Source organism: Ascaphus truei, unplaced genomic scaffold, assembly GCF_040206685.1.
Source record: "Ascaphus truei isolate aAscTru1 unplaced genomic scaffold, aAscTru1.hap1 HAP1_SCAFFOLD_1070, whole genome shotgun sequence".
Taxonomy (NCBI): domain Eukaryota; kingdom Metazoa; phylum Chordata; class Amphibia; order Anura; family Ascaphidae; genus Ascaphus; species Ascaphus truei.
The window spans coordinates 85,821-108,616 of NW_027453936.1; the positions used below are offsets into that span (position 1 = coordinate 85,821).

The 22,796-nt window shown below is 54.7% G+C and overlaps 1 protein-coding gene across 1 annotated transcript in view; it reads left to right on the forward strand.

The window, feature by feature from the left end:
* The window catches only part of LOC142475118 (zinc finger MYND domain-containing protein 15-like), a gene marked incomplete at its 3' end in the record, with an annotated part of 53,231 nt that overhangs the window by 19,345 nt on the left and 11,090 nt on the right, over nt 1-22,796 (forward strand). The gene's annotated exons all lie outside the window — the stretch shown is intronic.

The following is a 22,796-nucleotide window of genomic DNA, read 5'->3' on the forward strand; positions in this document are numbered from 1 at the left end:
ACGCCCTCTTATCCCATCACAGGGAGGCGCCGCTGTCCCTATTACCTTATAGGAATCCCCTGTGTGTGAGACGCCCTCTTATCCCATCATAGGGGGGCACCGCTGTCCCTATTACCTTATAGGAATCCCCCGTGTGTGAGATGCCCTCTTATCCCATCACAGGGAGGCACCGCTGTCCCTATTATCTTATAGGAATCCCCTGTGTGTGAGACGCCCTCTTATCCCATCACAGGGAGGCGCCGCTGTCCCTATTACCTTATAGGAATCCTGTGTGTGTGAGACGCCCTCTTATCCCATCACAGGGGGGCGCCGCTGTCCCTATTACCTTATAGGAATCCTGTGTGTGAGACGCCCTCTTATCCCATCACAGGGGGGCACCGCTGTCCCTATTACCTTATAGGAATCCTGTGTGTGAGACGCCCTCTTATCCCATCACAGGGAGGCACCGCTGTCCCTATTACCTTATAGGAATCCTGTGTGTGAGACGCCCTCTTATCCCATCACAGGGGGGCGCCGCTGTCCCTATTACCTTATAGGAATCCCGTGTGTGTGAGACGCCCTCTTATCCCATCACAGGGGGGCGCCGCTGTCCCTATTACCTTATAGGAATCCCCTGTGTGTGAGACGCCCTCTTATCCCATCACAGGGAGGCACCGCTGTCCCTATTACCTTATAGGAATCCCGTGTGTGTGAGACGCCCTCTTATCCCATCACAAGGGGGCGCCGCTGTCCCTATTACCTTATAGGAATCCCCTGTGTGTGAGACGCCCTCTTATCCCATCACAGGGAGGCGCCGCTGTCCCTATTACCTTATAGGAATCCCGTGTGTGTGAGACGCCCTCTTATCCCATCACAGGGGGGCACCGCTGTCCCTATTACCTTATAAGAATCCTGTGTGTGAGATGCCCTCTTATCCCATCACAGGGAGGCACCGCTGTCCCTATTATCTTATAGGAATCCCCTGTGTGTGAGACGCCCTCTTATCCCATCACAGGGAGGCGCCGCTGTCCCTATTACCTTATAGGAATCCCCTGTGTGTGAGACGCCCTCTTATCCCATCATAGGGGGGCACCGCTGTCCCTATTACCTTATAGGAATCCCCCGTGTGTGAGATGCCCTCTTATCCCATCACAGGGAGGCACCGCTGTCCCTATTATCTTATAGGAATCCCCTGTGTGTGAGACGCCCTCTTATCCCATCACAGGGAGGCGCCGCTGTCCCTATTACCTTATAGGAATCCTGTGTGTGAGACGCCCTCTTATCCCATCACAGGGGGCACCGCTGTCCCTATTATCTTATAGGAATCCCCTGTGTGTGAGACGCCCTCTTATCCCATCACAGGGAGGCACCGCTGTCTCTATTACCTTATAGGAATCCCGTGTGTGAGACGCCCTCTTATCCCATCACAGGGGGGCACCGCTGACCCTATTACCTTATAGGAATCCTGTGTGTGAGACGCCCTCTTATCCCATCACAGGGGGGCACCGCTGTCCCTATTACCTTATAGGAATCCCGTGTGTGAGACGCCCTCTTATCCCATCACAGGGGGGCACCGCTGTCCCTATTACCTTATAGGAATCCTGTGTGTGTGAGACGCCATCTTATCCCATCACAGGGAGGCACCGCTGTCCCTATTACCTTATAGGAATCCCCTGTGTGTGAGACGCCCTCTTATCCCATCACAGGGGGGCACGGCTGTCCCTATTACCTTATAGGAATCCCGTGTGTGAGACGCCCTCTTATCCCATCACAGGGGGGCACCGCTGTCCCTATTACCTTATAGGAATCCTGTGTGTGTGAGACGCCATCTTATCCCATCACAGGGAGGCACCGCTGTCCCTATTACCTTATAGGAATCCCCTGTGTGTGAGACGCCCTCTTATCCCATCACAGGGGGGCACCGCTGACCCTATTACCTTATAGGAATCCTGTGTGTGAGACGCCCTCTTATCCCATCACAGGGAGGCACCGCTGTCCCTATTACCTTATAGGAATCCCGTGTGTGTGTGAGACGCCCTCTTATCCCATCACAGGGGGGCACCGCTGACCCTATTACCTTATAGGAATCCTGTGTGTGAGACGCCCTCTTATCCCATCACAGGGAGGCACCGCTGTCCCTATTACCTTATAGGAATCCTGTGTGTGAGACACCCTCTTATCCCATCACAGGGAGGCACCGCTGTCCCTATTACCTTATAGGAATCCCGTGTGTGAGACGCCCTCTTATCCCATCACAGGGAGGCACCGCTGTCCCTATTACCTTATAGGAATCCTGTGTGTGTGAGACGCCCTCTTATCCCATCACAGGGAGGCACCGCTGTCCCTATTATCTTATAGGAATCCCCTGTGTGTGAGACGCCCTCTTATCCCATCACAGGGAGGCGCCGCTGTCCCTATTACCTTATAGGAATCCTGTGTGTGAGACGCCCTCTTATCCCATCACAGGGGGCACCGCTGTCCCTATTATCTTATAGGAATCCCCTGTGTGTGAGACGCCCTCTTATCCCATCACAGGGAGGCACCGCTGTCTCTATTACCTTATAGGAATCCCGTGTGTGAGACGCCCTCTTATCCCATCACAGGGGGGCACCGCTGACCCTATTACCTTATAGGAATCCTGTGTGTGAGACGCCCTCTTATCCCATCACAGGGGGGCACCGCTGTCCCTATTACCTTATAGGAATCCCGTGTGTGAGACGCCCTCTTATCCCATCACAGGGGGGCACCGCTGTCCCTATTACCTTATAGGAATCCTGTGTGTGTGAGACGCCATCTTATCCCATCACAGGGAGGCACCGCTGTCCCTATTACCTTATAGGAATCCCCTGTGTGTGAGACGCCCTCTTATCCCATCACAGGGGGGCACGGCTGTCCCTATTACCTTATAGGAATCCCGTGTGTGAGACGCCCTCTTATCCCATCACAGGGGGGCACCGCTGTCCCTATTACCTTATAGGAATCCTGTGTGTGTGAGACGCCATCTTATCCCATCACAGGGAGGCACCGCTGTCCCTATTACCTTATAGGAATCCCCTGTGTGTGAGACGCCCTCTTATCCCATCACAGGGGGGCACCGCTGACCCTATTACCTTATAGGAATCCTGTGTGTGAGACGCCCTCTTATCCCATCACAGGGAGGCACCGCTGTCCCTATTACCTTATAGGAATCCCGTGTGTGTGTGAGACGCCCTCTTATCCCATCACAGGGGGGCACCGCTGACCCTATTACCTTATAGGAATCCTGTGTGTGAGACGCCCTCTTATCCCATCACAGGGAGGCACCGCTGTCCCTATTACCTTATAGGAATCCTGTGTGTGAGACACCCTCTTATCCCATCACAGGGAGGCACCGCTGTCCCTATTACCTTATAGGAATCCCGTGTGTGAGACGCCCTCTTATCCCATCACAGGGAGGCACCGCTGTCCCTATTACCTTATAGGAATCCTGTGTGTGTGAGACGCCCTCTTATCCCATCACAGGGAGGCACCGCTGTCCCTATTACCTTATAGGAATCCCGTGTGTGAGACGCCCTCTTATCCCATCACAGGGGGCACCGCTGTCCCTATTACCTTATAGGAATCCTGTGTGTGAGACGCCCTCTTATCCCATCACAGGGAGGCACCGCTGTCCCTATTACCTTATAGGAATCCTGTGTGTGAGACGCCCTCTTATCCCATCACAGGGGGGCACCGCTGTCCCTATTACCTTATAGGAATCCCCTGTGTGTGAGACACCCTCTTATCCCATCACAGGGAGGCACCGCTGTCCCTATTATCTTATAGGAATCCTGTGTGTGAGACGCCCTCTTATCCCATCACAGGGAGGCACCGCTGTCCCTATTACCTTATAGGAATCCCGTGTGTGAGACGCCCTCTTATCCCATCACAGGGGGGCACCGCTGTCCCTATTACCTTATAGGAATCCCGTGTGTGAGACGCCTCTTATCCCATCACAGGGGGGCGCCGCTGTCCCTATTACCTTATAGGAATCCCGTGTGTGAGACGCCCTCTTATCCCATCACAGGGGGGCGCCGCTGTCCCTATTATCCCATCACAGGGGGGCGCCGCTGTCCCTATTATCCCATCACAGGGAGGCACCGCTGTCCCTATTATCCCATCACAGGGAGGCACCGCTGTCCCTATTACCTTATAGGAATCCCGTGTGTGAGACGCCCTCTTATCCCATCACAGGGGGCACCGCTGTCCCTATTACCTTATAGGAATCCTGTGTGTGAGACGCCCTCTTATCCCATCACAGGGGGGCACCGCTGTCCCTATTACCTTATAGGAATCCCATGTGTGTGTGACACCCTCTTATCCCATCACAGGGAGGCACTGCTGTCCCTATTATCCCATCACAGGGGGGCACCGCTGTCCCTATTATCCCATCACAGGGAGGCACCGCTGTCCCTATTATCCCATCACAGGGGGGCACCGCTGTCCCTATTATCCCATCACAGGGAGGCACCGCTGTCCCTATTACCTTATAGGAATCCCGTGTGTGAGACGCCCTCTTATCCCATCACAGGGGGCACCGCTGTCCCTATTACCTTATAGGAATCCTGTGTGTGAGACGCCCTCTTATCCCATCACAGGGGGCACCGCTGTCCCTATTACCTTATAGGAATCCTGTGTGTGAGACGCCCTCTTATCCCATCACAGGGGGGCACCGCTGTCCCTATTACCTTATAGGAATCCCATGTGTGTGAGACGCCCTCTTATCCCATCACAGGGGGGCACCGCTGTCCCTATTACCTTATAGGAATCCCCTGTGTGTGAGACGCCCTCTTATCCCATCACAGGGAGGCACCGCTGTCCCTATTACCTTATAGGAATCCTGTGTGTGAGACGCCCTCTTATCCCATCACAGGGAGGCGCCGCTGTCCCTATTACCTTATTGGAATCCCGTGTGTGAGACGCCTCTTATCCCATCACAGGGAGGCACCGCTGTCCCTATTACCTTATAGGAATCCCGTGTGTGAGACGCCCTCTTATCCCATCACAGGGAGGCACCGCTGTCCCTATTACCTTATAGGAATCCCGTGTGTGAGACGCCCTCTTATCCCATCACAGGGGGGCACCGCTGTCCCTATTATCTTATAGGAATCCCGTGTGTGTGTGAGACGCCCTCTTATCCCATCACAGGGGGGCACCGCTGTCCCTTTTATCTTATAGGAATCCCGTGTGTGAGACGCCCTCTTATCCCATCACAGGGAGGCACCGCTGTCCCTATTACCTTATAGGAATCCTGTGTGTGAGACGCCCTCTTATCCCATCACAGGGAGGCACCGCTGTCCCTATTACCTTATAGGAATCCCCTGTGTGTGAGACGCCCTCTTATCCCATCACAGGGAGGCACCGCTGTCCCTATTACCTTATAGGAATCCCCGTGTGTGACACACCCTCTTATCCCATCACAGGGGGGCACCGCTGTCCCTATTATCTTATAGGAATCCCGTGTGTGAGACGCCCTCTTATCCCATCACAGGGGGCACCGCTGTCCCTATTACCTTATAGGAATCCTGTGTGTGAGACACCCTCTTATCCCATCACAGGGAGGCACCGCTGTCCCTATTACCTTATAGGAATCCCGTGTGTGAGACGCCCTCTTATCCCATCACAGGGAGGCACCGCTGTCCCTATTACCTTATAGGAATCCTGTGTGTGTGAGACGCCCTCTTATCCCATCACAGGGAGGCACCGCTGTCCCTATTACCTTATAGGAATCCCGTGTGTGAGACGCCCTCTTATCCCATCACAGGGGGCACCGCTGTCCCTATTACCTTATAGGAATCCTGTGTGTGAGACGCCCTCTTATCCCATCACAGGGAGGCACCGCTGTCCCTATTACCTTATAGGAATCCTGTGTGTGAGACGCCCTCTTATCCCATCACAGGGGGGCACCGCTGTCCCTATTACCTTATAGGAATCCCCTGTGTGTGAGACACCCTCTTATCCCATCACAGGGAGGCACCGCTGTCCCTATTATCTTATAGGAATCCTGTGTGTGAGACGCCCTCTTATCCCATCACAGGGAGGCACCGCTGTCCCTATTACCTTATAGAAATCCCGTGTGTGAGACGCCCTCTTATCCCATCACAGGGGGGCACCGCTGTCCCTATTACCTTATAGGAATCCCGTGTGTGAGACGCCTCTTATCCCATCACAGGGGGGCGCCGCTGTCCCTATTACCTTATAGGAATCCCGTGTGTGAGACGCCCTCTTATCCCATCACAGGGGGGCGCCGCTGTCCCTATTATCCCATCACAGGGGGGCACCGCTGTCCCTATTATCCCATCACAGGGAGGCACCGCTGTCCCTATTACCTTATAGGAATCCCGTGTGTGAGACGCCCTCTTATCCCATCACAGGGGGCACCGCTGTCCCTATTACCTTATAGGAATCCTGTGTGTGAGACGCCCTCTTATCCCATCACAGGGGGGCACCGCTGTCCCTATTACCTTATAGGAATCCCATGTGTGTGAGACGCCCTCTTATCCCATCACAGGGAGGCGCCGCTGTCCCTATTACCTTATAGGAATCCTGTGTGTGAGACGCCCTCTTATCCCATCACAGGGGGGCACCGCTGTCCCTATTACCTTATAGGAATCCCATGTGTGTGAGACACCCTCTTATCCCATCACAGGGAGGCACTGCTGTCCCTATTATCCCATCACAGGGGGGCACCGCTGTCCCTATTATCCCATCACAGGGAGGCACCGCTGTCCCTATTATCCCATCACAGGGGGGCACCGCTGTCCCTATTATCCCATCACAGGGAGGCACCGCTGTCCCTATTACCTTATAGGAATCCCGTGTGTGAGACGCCCTCTTATCCCATCACAGGGGGCACCGCTGTCCCTATTACCTTATAGGAATCCTGTGTGTGAGACGCCCTCTTATCCCATCACAGGGGGGCACCGCTGTCCCTATTACCTTATAGGAATCCCATGTGTGTGTGACACCCTCTTATCCCATCACAGGGAGGCACCGCTGTCCCTATTATCTTATAGGAATCCTGTGTGTGAGACGCCCTCTTATCCCATCACAGGGAGGCGCCGCTGTCCCTATTACCTTATAGGAATCCTGTGTGTGAGACGCCCTCTTATCCCATCACAGGGAGGCGCCGCTGTCCCTATTACCTTATAGGAATCCTGTGTGTGAGACGCCCTCTTATCCCATCACAGGGAGGCACCGCTGTCCCTATTACCTTATAGGAATCCCGTGTGTGAGACGCCCTCTTATCCCATCACAGGGAGGCACCGCTGTCCCTATTACCTTATAGGAATCCCGTGTGTGAGACGCCCTCTTATCCCATCACAGGGGGGCACCGCTGTCCCTATTATCTTATAGGAATCCCGTGTGTGTGTGAGACGCCCTCTTATCCCATCACAGGGGGGCACCGCTGTCCCTATTATCTTATAGGAATCCCGTGTGTGAGACGCCCTCTTATCCCATCACAGGGAGGCACCGCTGTCCCTATTACCTTATAGGAATCCTGTGTGTGAGACGCCCTCTTATCCCATCACAGGGAGGCACCGCTGTCCCTATTACCTTATAGGAATCCCCTGTGTGTGAGACGCCCTATTATCCCATCACAGGGAGGCACCGCTGTCCCTATTACCTTATAGGAATCCCCTGTGTGTGAGACGCCCTCTTATCCCATCACAGGGGGGCACCGCTGTCCCTATTACCTTATAGGGATCCCGTGTGTGTGAGACGCCCTCTTATCCTATCACAGGGGGGCGCCGCTGTCCCTATTACCTTATAGGAATCCCCTGTGTGTGTGAGACGCCCTCTTATCCCATCACAGGGGGGCGCCGCTGACCCCATTACCTTATAGGAATCCTGTGTGTGAGACGCCCTCTTATCCCATCACAGGGGGGCACCGCTGTCCCTATTACCTTATAGGGATCCCGTGTGTGTGAGACGCCCTCTTATCCCATCACAGGGGGGCACCGCTGTCCCTATTACCTTATAGGAATCCCCTGTGTGTGAGACGCCCTCTTATCCCATCACAGGGAGGCACCGCTGTCCCTATTACCTTAAAAGAATCCCCTGTGTGTGTGAGACGCCCTCTTATCCCATCACAGGGGGGCGCCGCTGACCCCATTACCTTATAGGAATCCTGTGTGTGAGACGCCCTCTTATCCCATCACAGGGGGGCACCGCTGTCCCTATTACCTTATAGGAATCCCCTGTGTGTGAGACGCCCTCTTATCCCATCACAGGGAGGCACCGCTGTCCCTATTACCTTATAGGAATCCCGTGTGTGAGACGCCCTCTTATCCCATCACAGGGAGGCACCGCTGTCCCTATTACCTTATAGGAATCCCGTGTGTGAGACGCCCTCTTATCCCATCACAGGGGGGCGCCGCTGTCCCTATTACCTTATAGGAATCCTGTGTGTGAGACGCCCTCTTATCCCATCACAGGGGGGCGCCGCTGTCCCTATTACCTTATAGGAATCCCGTGTGTGTGAGACGCCCTCTTATCCCATCACAGGGGGGCGCCGCTGTCCCTATTACCTTATAGGAATCCCCTGTGTGTGTGAGACGCCCTCTTATCCCATCACAGGGGGGCGCCGCTGACCCCATTACCTTATAGGAATCCTGTGTGTGTGAGACGCCCTCTTATCCCATCACAGGGGGCACCGCTGTCCCTATTACCTTATAGGAATCCCGTGTGTGTGAGACGCCCTCTTATCCCATCACAGGGGGGCGCCGCTGTCCCTATTACCTTATAGGAATCCCCTGTGTGTGAGACGCCCTCTTATCCCATCACAGGGAGGCACCGCTGTCCCTATTACCTTATAGGAATCCCGTGTGTGAGACGCCCTCTTATCCCATCACAGGGGGGGCGCCGCTGTCCCTATTACCTTATAGGAATCCTGTGTGTGTGAGACGCCCTCTTATCCCATCACAGGGGGGCGCCGCTGTCCCTATTACCTTATAGGAATCCCGTGTGTGTGAGACGCCCTCTTATCCCATCACAGGGGGGCGCCGCTGTCCCTATTACCTTATAGGAATCCCGTGTGTGTGAGACACCCTCTTATCCCATCACAGGGGGGCGCCGCTGTCCCTATTATCTTATTGGAATCCCGTGTGTGAGACGCCCTCTTATCCCATCACAGGGGGGCGCCGCTGTCCCTATTACCTTATTGGAATCCCGTGTGTGAGACGCCCTCTTATCCCATCACAGGGGGGCACCGCTGTCCCTATTATCTTATAGGAATCCCGTGTGTGAGACGCCCTCTTATCCCATCACAGGGGGGCACCGCTGTCCCTATTACCTTATAGGAATCCTGTGTGTGACACGCCCTCTTATCCCATCACAGGGAGGCGCCGCTGTCCCTATTACCTTATAGGAACCCTGTGTGTGAGACGCCCTCTTATCCCATCACAGGGGGCACCGCTGTCCCTATTATCTTATAGGGATCCCGTGTGTGAGACGCCCTCTTATCCCATCACAGGGAGGCACCGCTGTCCCTATTACCTTATAGGAATCCTGTGTGTGATACGCCCTCTTATCCCATCACAGGGAGGCACCGCTGTCCCTATTACCTTATAGGAATCCCGTGTGTGTGTGACGCCCTCTTATCCCATCACAGGGGGGCACCGCTGTCCCTATTACCTTATAGGAATCCTGTGTGTGAGACGCCCTCTTATCCCATCACAGGGAGGCACCGCTGTCCCTATTACCTTATAGGAATCCCGTGTGTGAGACGCCCTCTTATCCCATCACAGGGGGGCACCGCTGTCCCTATTACCTTATAGGAATCCTGTGTGTGAGACGCCCTCTTATCCCATCACAGGGGGGCACCGCTGTCCCTATTACCTTATAGGAATCCCGTGTGTGAGACGCCCTCTTATCCCATCACAGGGGGGCACCTCTGTCCCTATTACCTTATAGGAATCCTGTGTGTGAGACGCCCTCTTATCCCATCACAGGGGGGCGCCGCTGTCCCTATTACCTTATAGGAATCCTGGTTGTGAGACGCCCTCTTATCCCATCACAGGGAGGCGCCGCTGTCCCTATTACCTTATAGGAATCCTGTGTGTGAGACGCCCTCTTATCCCATCACAGGGAGGCACCGCTGTCCCTATTACCTTATAGGAATCCCGTGTGTGAGACGCCCTCTTATCCCATCACAGGGAGGTACCGCTGTCCCTATTACCTTATAGGAATCCTGTGTGTGAGACGCCCTCTTATCCCATCACAGGGAGGCACCGCTGTCCCTATTACCTTATAGGAATCCTGTGTGTGAGACGCCCTCTTATCCCATCACAAGGGGGCACCGCTGTCCCTATTACCTTATAGGAATCCCCTGTGTGTGAGACGCCCTCTTATCCCATCACAGGGGGGCGCCGCTGTCCCTATTACCTTATAGGGATCCCGTGTGTGAGACGCCCTCTTATCCCATCACAGGGGGGCACCGCTGTCCCTATTACCTTATAGGAATCCCCTGTGTGTGAGACGCCCTCTTATCCCATCACAGGGGGGCGCCGCTGTCCCTATTACCTTATAGGAATCCCCTGTGTGTGAGACGCCCTCTTATCCCATCACAGGGAGGCACCGCTGTCCCTATTACCTTATAGGAATCCCGTGTGTGTGTGACGCCCTCTTATCCCATCACAGGGGGGCGCTGCTGTCCCTATTACCTTATAGGAATCCCCTGTGTGTGAGACGCCCTCTTATCCCATCACAGGGGGGCGCCGCTGTCCCTATTACCTTATAGGAATCCCCTGTGTGTGAGACGCCTCTTATCCCATCACAGGGGGGCACCGCTGTCCCTATTACCTTATAGGAATCCCGTGTGTGTGTGACGCCCTCTTATCCCATCACAGGGGGGCGCTGCTGTCCCTATTACCTTATAGGAATCCCGTGTGTGTGTGACGCCCTCTTATCCCATCACAGGGGGGCACCGCTGTCCCTATTACCTTATAGGAATCCCGTGTGTGTGTGACGCCCTCTTATCCCATCACAGGGGGGCGCTGCTGTCCCTATTACCTTATAGGAATCCCGTGTGTGTGTGACGCCCTCTTATCCCATCACAGGGGGGCACCGCTGTCCCTATTACCTTATAGGAATCCCGTGTGTGTGTGACGCCCTCTTATCCCATCACAGGGGGGCGCTGCTGTCCCTATTACCTTATAGGAATCCCGTGTGTGTGTGACGCCCTCTTATCCCATCACAGGGGGGCACCGCTGTCCCTATTACCTTATAGTAATCCCGTGTGTGAGACGCCCTCTTATCCCATCACAGGGAGGCACCGCTGTCCCTATTACCTTATAGGAATCCCCTGTGTGTGAGACGCCCTCTTATCCCATCACAGGGAGGCACCGCTGTCCCTATTACCTTATAGGAATCCCCTGTGTGTGAGACGCCTCTTATCCCATCACAGGGGGGCACCGCTGTCCCTATTACCTTATAGGAATCCCCTGTGTGTGAGACGCCTCTTATCCCATCACAGGGGGGCACCGCTGTCCCTATTACCTTATAGGAATCCCGTGTGTGTGTGACGCCCTCTTATCCCATCACAGGGGGGCGCTGCTGTCCCTATTACCTTATAGGAATCCCGTGTGTGTGTGACGCCCTCTTATCCCATCACAGGGGGGCACCGCTGTCCCTATTACCTTATAGGAATCCCGTGTGTGTGTGACGCCCTCTTATCCCATCACAGGGGGGCGCTGCTGTCCCTATTACCTTATAGGAATCCCGTGTGTGTGAGACGCCCTCTTATCCCATCACAGGGGGGCACCGCTGTCCCTATTATCTTATAGGAATCCTGTGTGTGAGACGCCCTCTTATCCCATCACAGGGGGGCGCCGCTGTCCCTATTATCTTATAGGAATCCTGTGTGTGAGACACCCTCTTATCCCATCACAGGGGGGCACCGCTGTCCCTATTACCTTATAGGAATCCCCTGTGTGTGAGACGCCCTCTTATCCCATCACAGGGGGGCACTGCTGTCCCTATTACCTTATAGGAATCCTGTGTGTGAGACGCCCTCTTATCCCATCACAGGGGGGCACCGCTGTCCCTATTACCTTATAGGAATCCTGTGTGTGAGACGCCCTCTTATCCCATCATAGGGAGGCACCGCTGTCCCTATTACCTTATAGGAATCCTGTGTGTGTGAGACGCCCTCTTATCCCATCACAGGGAGGCACCGCTGTCCCTATTACCTTATAGGAATCCTGTGTGTGTGAGACGCCCTCTTATCCCATCACAGGGGGGCACCGCTGTCCCTATTACCTTATAGGAATCCTGTGTGTGTGAGACGCCCTCTTATCCCATCACAGGGGGGCACCGCTGTCCCTATTACCTTATAGGAATCCCGTGTGTGTGAAGCCCTCTTATCCCATCACAGGGAGGCACCGCTGTCCCTATTACCTTATAGTAATCCCGTGTGTGAGACGCCCTCTTATCCCATCACAGGGAGGCACCGCTGTCCCTATTACCTTATAGGAATCCTGTGTGTGTGAGACGCCCTCTTATCCCATCACAGGGGGGCACCGCTGTCCCTATTACCTTATAGGAATCCCGTGTGTGTGAAGCCCTCTTATCCCATCACAGGGAGGCACCGCTGTCCCTATTACCTTATAGTAATCCCGTGTGTGAGACGCCCTCTTATCCCATCACAGGGAGGCACCGCTGTCCCTATTACCTTATAGGAATCCTGTGTGTGAGACGCCCTCTTATCCCATCACAGGGAGGCACCGCTGTCCCTATTACCTTATAGGAATCCCCTGTGTGTGAGACGCCTCTTATCCCATCACAGGGGGGCACCGCTGTCCCTATTACCTTATAGGAATCCCGTGTGTGTGTGACGCCCTCTTATCCCATCACAGGGGGGCACCGCTGTCCCTATTACCTTATAGGAATCCCGTGTGTGTGTGACGCCCTCTTATCCCATCACAGGGGGGCGCTGCTGTCCCTATTACCTTATAGGAATCCCGTGTGTGTGAGACGCCCTCTTATCCCATCACAGGGGGGCACCGCTGTCCCTATTATCTTATAGGAATCCTGTGTGTGAGACGCCCTCTTATCCCATCACAGGGGGGCACCGCTGTCCCTATTATCTTATAGGAATCCTGTGTGTGAGACACCCTCTTATCCCATCACAGGGGGGCACCGCTGTCCCTATTACCTTATAGGAATCCTGTGTGTGAGACGCCCTCTTATCCCATCACAGGGAGGCACCGCTGTCCCTATTACCTTATAGTAATCCCGTGTGTGTGAGACGCCCTCTTATCCCATCACAGGGGGGCACCGCTGTCCCTATTACCTTATAGGAATCCCGTGTGTGTGAGACGCCCTCTTATCCCATCACAGGGAGGCACCGCTGTCCCTATTACCTTATAGGAATCCCGTGTGTGTGAGACGCCCTCTTATCCCATCACAGGGGGGCACCGCTGTCCCTATTACCTTATAGGAATCCTGTGTATGAGACGCCCTCTTATCCCATCACAGGGAGGCACCGCTGTCCCTATTACCTTATAGGAATCCTGTGTGTGAGACGCCCTCTTATCCCATCACAGGGGGGCACCGCTGTCCCCATTACCTTATAGGAATCCTGTGTGTGAGACGCCCTCTTATCCCATCACAGGGGGGCACCGCTGTCCCTATTACCTTATAGGAATCCCGTGTGTGTGAGACGCCCTCTTATCCCATCACAGGGGGGCACCGCTGTCCCTATTACCTTATAGGAACCCTGTGTGTGAGACGCCCTCTTATCCCATCACAGGGAGGCACCGCTGTCCCTATTACCTTATAGGAATCCTGTGTGTGTGACGCCCTCTTATCCCATCACAGGGAGGCACCGCTGTCCCTATTATCTTATAGGAATCCCATGTGTGAGACGCCCTCTTATCCCATCACAGGGAGGCGCCGCTGTCCCTATTACCTTATAGGAATCCTGTGTGTGAGACGCCCTCTTATCCCATCACAGGGGGGCACCGCTGTCCCTATTACCTTATAGGAATCCCGTGTGTGAGACGCCCTCTTATCCCATCACAGGGGGGCGCCGCTGTCCCTATTACCTTATAGGAATCCCGTGTGTGAGACGCCCTCTTATCCCATCACAGGGGGGCACCGCTGTCCCTATTACCTTATAGGAATCCTGTGTGTGAGACGCCCTCTTATCCCATCACAGGGGGCGCCGCTGTCCCTATTACCTTATAGGAATCCCCTGTGTGTGAGACGCCCTCTTATCCCATCACAGGGAGGCACCGCTGTCCCTATTACCTTATAGGAATCCCGTGTGTGTGACACGCCCTCTTATCCCATCACAGGGAGGCACCGCTGTCCCTATTACCTTATAGGAATCCCGTGTGTGAGACGCCCTCTTATCCCATCACAGGGAGGCACCGCTGACCCTATTACCTTATAGGAATCCTGTGTGTGAGACGCCCTCTTATCCCATCACAGGGGGGCACCGCTGTCCCTATTATCTTATAGGAATCCCGTGTGTGAGACGCCCTCTTATCCCATCACAGGGGGGCACCGCTGTCCCTATTACCTTATAGGAATCCCGTGTGTGTGAGACGCCCTCTTATCCCATCACAGGGGGCACCGCTGTCCCTATTACCTTATAGGAATCCTGTGTGTGAGACGCCCTCTTATCCCATCACAGGGGGCACCGCTGTCCCTATTACCTTATAGGAATCCTGTGTGTGAGACGCCCTCTTATCCCATCACAGGGGGCGCTGCTGTCCCTATTACCTTATAGGAATCCCCTGTGTGTGAGACGCCCTCTTATCCCATCACAGGGAGGCACCGCTGTCCCTATTATCTTATAGGAATCCTGTGTGTGAGACGCCCTCTTATCCCATCACAGGGGGGCGCCGCTGTCCCTATTATCTTATAGGAATCCCCTGTGTGTGAGACGCCCTCTTATCCCATCACAGGGAGGCACCGCTGTCCCTATTACCTTATAGGAATCCCCTGTGTGTGAGACGCCCTCTTATCCCATCACAGGGGGGCACCGCTGTCCCTATTATCTTATAGGGATCCTGTGTGTGAGACGCCCTCTTATCCCATCACAGGGAGGCACCGCTGTCCCTATTACCTTATAGGAATCCCCTGTGTGTGTGAGACACCCTCTTATCCCATCACAGGGGGGCGCCGCTGTCCCTATTACCTTATAGGAATCCTGTGTGTGAGACACCCTCTTATCCCATCACAGGGAGGCACCGCTGTCCCTATTACCTTATAGGAATCCTGTGTGTGAGACGCCCTCTTATCCCATCACAGGGAGGCACCGCTGTCCCTATTACCTTATAGGAATCCCGTGTGTGAGACGCCCTCTTATCCCATCACAGGGGGCACCGCTGTCCCTATTACCTTATAGGAATCCTGTGTGTGAGACGCCCTCTTATCCCATCACAGGGAGGCACCGCTGTCCCTATTACCTTATAGGAATCCTGTGTGTGAGACGCCCTCTTATCCCATCACAGGGGGGCACCGCTGTCCCTATTACCTTATAGGAATCCCCTGTGTGTGAGACACCCTCTTATCCCATCACAGGGAGGCACCGCTGTCCCTATTATCTTATAGGAATCCTGTGTGTGAGACGCCCTCTTATCCCATCACAGGGAGGCACCGCTGTCCCTATTACCTTATAGAAATCCCGTGTGTGAGACGCCCTCTTATCCCATCACAGGGGGGCACCGCTGTCCCTATTACCTTATAGGAATCCCGTGTGTGAGACGCCTCTTATCCCATCACAGGGGGGCGCCGCTGTCCCTATTACCTTATAGGAATCCCGTGTGTGAGACGCCCTCTTATCCCATCACAGGGGGGCGCCGCTGTCCCTATTATCCCATCACAGGGGGGCACCGCTGTCCCTATTATCCCATCACAGGGAGGCACCGCTGTCCCTATTACCTTATAGGAATCCCGTGTGTGAGACGCCCTCTTATCCCATCACAGGGAGGCACCGCTGTCCTTATTACCTTATAGGAATCCCGTGTGTGAGACGCCCTCTTATCCCATCACAGGGGGGCGCCGCTGTCCCTATTACCTTATAGGAATCCTGTGTGTGAGACGCCCTCTTATCCCATCACAGGGGGGCACCGCTGTCCCTATTATCTTATAGGAATCCCCTGTGTGTGAGACGCCCTCTTATCCCATCACAGGGAGGCACCGCTGTCCCTATTACCTTATAGGAATCCTGTGTGTGAGACGCCCTCTTATCCCATCACAGGGGGGCGCCGCTGTCCCTATTACCTTATAGGAACCCTGTGTGTGTGAGACACCCTCTTATCCCATCACAGGGGGGCGCCGCTGTCCCTATTATCTTATAGGAATCCTGTGTGTGAGACGCCCTCTTATCCCATCACAGGGGGGCGCCGCTGACCCTATTACCTTATAGGAATCCCGTGTGTGAGACGCCCACTTATCCCATCACAGGGAGGCACCGCTGTCCCTATTACCTTATAGGAATCCTGTGTGTGAGACGCCCTCTTATCCCATCACAGGGAGGCACCGCTGTCCCTATTACCTTATAGTAATCCCGTGTGTGAGACGCCCTCTTATCCCATCACAGGGAGGCACCGCTGTCCCTATTACCTTATAGGAATCCTGTGTGTGAGACGCCCTCTTATCCCATCACAGGGAGGCACCGCTGTCCCTATTACCTTATAGGAATCCCCTGTGTGTGAGACGCCCTCTTATCCCATCACAGGGAGGCACCGCTGTCCCTATTACCTTATAGGAATCCCCTGTGTGTGAGACGCCCTCTTATCCCATCACAGGGAGGCACCGCTGTCCCTATTACCTTATAGGAATCCTGTGTGTGAGACGCCCTCTTATCCCATCACAGGGGGGCACCGCTGTCCCTATTACCTTATAGGAATCCTGTGTGTGAGACGCCCTCTTATCCCATCACAGGGGGGCACCGCTGTCCCTATTACCTTATAGGAATCCTGTGTGTGAGACGCCCTCTTATCCCATCACAGGGGGGCGCCGCTGTCCCTATTACCTTATAGTAATCCCGTGTGTGAGACGCCCTCTTATCCCATCACAGGGGGGCACCGCTGTCCCTATTATCTTATAGGAATCCTGTGTGTGAGACGCCCTCTTATCCCATCACAGGGAGGCACCGCTGTCCCTATTACCTTATAGGAATCCTGTGTGTGAGACGCCCTCTTATCCCATCACAGGGGGGCACCGCTGTCCCTATTACCTTATAGGAATCCCGTGTGTGTGAGACGCCCTCTTATCCCATCACAGGGAGGCGCTGCTGTCCCTATTACCTTATAGGAATCCCCTGTGTGTGAGACGCCCTCTTATCCCATCACAGGGGGGCGCCGCTGACCCTATTATCCCATCACAGGGAGGCACCGCTGTCCCTATTATCCCATCACAGGGGGCGCCGCTGTCCCTATTATCCCATCACAGGGGGGCGCCGCTGACCCTATTATCCCATCACAGGGGGGCACCGCTGACCCTATTATCCCATCACAGGGGGGCACCGCTGACCCTATTATCCCATCACAGGGGGGCGCCGCTGACCCTATTATCCCATCACAGGGGGCGCCGCTGACCCTATTATCCCATCACAGGGGGGCGCCGCTGACCCCATTACCTTATAGGAATCCCGTGTGTGACACGCCCTCTTATCCCATCACAGGGGGGCACCGCTGTCCCTATTACCTTATAGGAATCCCGTGTGTGAGACGCCCTCTTATCCCATCACAGGGAGGCACCGCTGTCCCTATTACCTTATAGGAATCCCGTGTGTGTGAGACGCCCTCTTATCCTATCACAGGGAGGCACCGCTGACCCTATTACCTTATAGGAATCCCCTGTGTGTGAGACGCCCTCTTATCCCATCACAGGGAGGCACCGCTGTCCCTATTATCTTATAGGAATCCTGTGTGTGAGACGCCCTCTTATCCCATCACAGGGGGGCACCGCTGTCCCTATTACCTTATAGGAATCCCGTGTGTGAGACGCCCTCTTATCCCATCACAGGGAGGCACCGCTGTCCCTATTACCTTATAGGAATCCCCTGTGTGTGAGACGCCCTCTTATCCCATCACAGGGAGGCACCGCTGTCCCTATTACCTTATAGGAATCCTGTGTGTGAGACGCCCTCTTATCCCATCACAGGGGGGCGCCGCTGTCCCTATTATCTTATAGGAATCCTGTGTGTGTGAGACGCCCTCTTATCCCATCACAGGGAGGCACCGCTGTCCCTATTACCTTATAGGAATCCTGTGTGTGTGAGACGCCCTCTTATCCCATCACAGGGAGGCACCGCTGTCCCTATTACCTTATAGGAATCCTGTGTGTGTGAGACGCCCTCTTATCCCATCACAGGGAGGCACCGCTGTCCCTATTACCTTATAGGAATCCTGTGTGTGAGACGCCCTCTTATCCCATCACAGGGAGGCACCGCTGTCCCTATTACCTTATAGGAATCCTGTGTGTGAGACGCCCTCTTATCCCATCACAGGGAGGCACCGCTGTCCCTATTACCTTATAGGAATCCCCTGTGTGTGAGACGCCCTCTTATCCTATCACAGGGAGGCACCGCTGTCCCTATTACCTTATAGGAATCCTGTGTGTGAGACACCCTCTTATCCCATCACAGGGGGGCACCGCTGTCCCTATTATCTTATAGGAACCCCGTGTGTGAGACGCCCTCTTATCCCATCACAGGGGGGCACCGCTGTCCCTATTACCTTATAGGAATCCCGTGTGTGAGACACCCTCTTATCCCATCACAGGGAGGCACCGCTGTCCCTATTACCTTATAGGAATCCCCTGTGTGTGAGACACCCTCTTATCCCATCACAGGGAGGCGCCGCTGTCCCTATTACCTTATAGGAATCCCCTGTGTGTGAGACGCCCTCTTATCCCATCACAGGGGGGCACCGCTGTCCCTATTACCTTATAGGAATCCTGTGTGTGAGACGCCCTCTTATCCCATCACAGGGGGGCGCCGCTGTCCCTATTACCTTATAGGAATCCTGTGTGTGAGACGCCCTCTTATCCCATCACAGGGAGGCGCCGCTGTCCCTATTACCTTATAGGAATCCCCTGTGTGTGTGAGACGCCCTCTTATCCCATCACAGGGAGGCACCGCTGTCCCTATTACCTTATAGGAATCCTGTGTGTGAGACGCCCTCTTATCCCATCACAGGGGGGCACCGCTGTCCCTATTACCTTATAGGAATCCCGTGTGTGTGAGACGCCCTCTTATCCCATCACAGGGAGGCACCGCTGTCCCTATTATCTTATAGGAATCCTGTGTGTGAGACGCCCTCTTATCCCATCACAGGGGGGCACCGCTGTCCCTATTACCTTATAGGAATCCTGTGTGTGAGACGCCCTCTTATCCCATCACAGGGAGGCACCGCTGTCCCTATTACCTTATAGGAATCCCGTGTGTGTGAGACGCCCTCTTATCCCATCACAGGGAGGTACCGCTGTCCCTATTACCTTATAGGAATCCCCTGTGTGTGAGACGCCCTCTTATCCCATCACAGGGGGGCACCGCTGTCCCTATTACCTTATAGGAATCCTGTGTGTGAGACGCCCTCTTATCCCATCACAGGGGGGCACCGCTGTCCCTATTACCTTATAGGAATCCCGTGTGTGTGTGAGACGCCCTCTTATCCCATCACAGGGGGGCACCGCTGTCCCTATTACCTTATAGGAATCCTGTGTGTGAGACGCCCTCTTATCCCATCACAGGGAGGCACCGCTGTCCCTATTACCTTATAGGAATCCCGTGTGTGTGAGACGCCCTCTTATCCCATCACAGGGAGGTACCGCTGTCCCTATTACCTTATAGGAATCCCCTGTGTGTGAGACGCCCTCTTATCCCATCACAGGGGGGCACCGCTGTCCCTATTACCTTATAGGAATCCTGTGTGTGAGACGCCCTCTTATCCCATCACAGGGGGGCACCGCTGTCCCTATTACCTTATAGGAATCCCCTGTGTGTGAGACGCCCTCTTATCCCATCACAGGGGGGCGCCGCTGTCCCTATTACCTTATAGGAAGCCCCTGTGTGTGTGACGCCCTCTTATCCCATCACAGGGGGGCACCGCTGTCCCTATTACCTTATAGGAATCCTGTGTGTGAGACGCCCTCTTATCCCATCACAGGGGGCGCTGCTGACCCTATTACCTTATAGGAATCCTGTGTGTGTGACGCCCTCTTATCCCATCACAGGGGGCGCTGCTGACCCTATTACCTTATAGGAATCCTGTGTGTGAGACGCCCTCTTATCCCATCACAGGGAGGCACCGCTGTCCCTATTATCTTATAGGAATCCTGTGTGTGTGAGACGCCCTCTTATCCCATCACAGGGGGGCACCGCTGTCCCTATTACCTTATAGGAATCCCCTGTGTGTGTGAGACGCCCTCTTATCCCATCACAGGGAGGCGCCGCTGTCCCTATTACCTTATAGGAATCCTGTGTGTGAGACGCCCTCTTATCCCATCACAGGGGGGCACCGCTGTCCCTATTACCTTATAGGAATCCCCTGTGTGTGTGAGACGCCCTCTTATCCCATCACAGGGAGGCGCCGCTGTCCCTATTACCTTATAGGAATCCTGTGTGTGAGACGCCCTCTTATCCCATCACAGGGGGGCGCCGCTGTCCCTATTACCTTATAGGAATCCTGTGTGTGTGACGCCCTCTTATCCCATCACAGGGGGGCACCGCTGTCCCTATTACCTTATAGGAATCCCCTCTGTGTGTGACACCCTCTTATCCCATCACAGGGGGCGCCGCTGTCCCTATTACCTTATAGGAATCCCCTGTGTGTGTGAGACGCCCTCTTATCCCATCACAGGGGGGCGCCGCTGTCCCTATTATCCCATCACAGGGGGGCGCCGCTGTCCCTATTATCCCATCACAGGGAGGCACCGCTGTCCCTATTATCCCATCACAGGGGGGCACCGCTGTCCCTATTACCTTATAGGAATCCCCTCTGTGTGTGACACCCTCTTATCCCATCACAGGGGGCGCCGCTGTCCCTATTACCTTATAGGAATCCTGTGTGTGAGACGCCCTCTTATCCCATCACAGGGAGGCACCGCTGTCCCTATTACCTTATAGGAATCCTGTGTGTGTGAGACGCCCCCTTATCCCATCACAGGGAGGCGCCGCTGTCCCAATTACCTTATAGGAATCCCCTGTGTGTGAGACGCCCTCTTATCCCATCACAGGGAGGCACCGCTGTCCCTATTACCTTATAGGAATCCTGTGTGTGAGACGCCCTCTTATCCCATCACAGGGGGGCACCGCTGTCCCTATTACCTTATAGGAATCCCGTGTGTGTGAGACGCCCTCTTATCCCATCACAGGGAGGCACCGCTGTCCCTATTATCTTATAGGAATCCTGTGTGTGAGACGCCCTCTTATCCCATCACAGGGGGGCACCGCTGTCCCTATTACCTTATAGGAATCCTGTGTGTGAGACGCCCTCTTATCCCATCACAGGGAGGCACCGCTGTCCCTATTACCTTATAGGAATCCCGTGTGTGTGAGACGCCCTCTTATCCCATCACAGGGAGGTACCGCTGTCCCTATTACCTTATAGGAATCCCCTGTGTGTGAGACGCCCTCTTATCCCATCACAGGGGGGCCCCGCTGTCCCTATTACCTTATAGGAATCCTGTGTGTGAGACGCCCTCTTATCCCATCACAGGGGGGCACCGCTGTCCCTATTACCTTATAGGAATCCCGTGTGTGTGTGAGACGCCCTCTTATCCCATCACAGGGAGGCACCGCTGTCCCTATTACCTTATAGGAATCCTGTGTGTGAGACGCCCTCTTATCCCATCACAGGGGGGCACCGCTGTCCCTATTACCTTATAGGAATCCCCTGTGTGTGAGACGCCCTCTTATCCCATCACAGGGGGGCGCCGCTGTCCCTATTACCTTATAGGAAGCCCCTGTGTGTGTGACGCCCTCTTATCCCATCACAGGGGGGCACCGCTGTCCCTATTACCTTATAGGAATCCTGTGTGTGAGACGCCCTCTTATCCCATCACAGGGGGCGCTGCTGACCCTATTACCTTATAGGAATCCTGTGTGTGTGACGCCCTCTTATCCCATCACAGGGGGCGCTGCTGACCCTATTACCTTATAGGAATCCTGTGTGTGAGACGCCCTCTTATCCCATCACAGGGAGGCACCGCTGTCCCTATTATCTTATAGGAATCCTGTGTGTGTGAGACGCCCTCTTATCCCATCACAGGGGGGCACCGCTGTCCCTATTACCTTATAGGAATCCCCTGTGTGTGTGAGACGCCCTCTTATCCCATCACAGGGAGGCGCCGCTGTCCCTATTACCTTATAGGAATCCTGTGTGTGAGACGCCCTCTTATCCCATCACAGGGGGGCACCGCTGTCCCTATTACCTTATAGGAATCCCCTGTGTGTGTGAGACGCCCTCTTATCCCATCACAGGGAGGCGCCGCTGTCCCTATTACCTTATAGGAATCCTGTGTGTGAGACGCCCTCTTATCCCATCACAGGGGGGCGCCGCTGTCCCTATTACCTTATAGGAATCCTGTGTGTGTGACGCCCTCTTATCCCATCACAGGGGGGCACCGCTGTCCCTATTACCTTATAGGAATCCCCTCTGTGTGTGACAACCTCTTATCCCATCACAGGGGGCGCCGCTGTCCCTATTACCTTATAGGAATCCCCTGTGTGTGTGAGACGCCCTCTTATCCCATCACAGGGGGGCGCCGCTGTCCCTATTATCCCATCACAGGGGGGCGCCGCTGTCCCTATTATCCCATCACAGGGAGGCACCGCT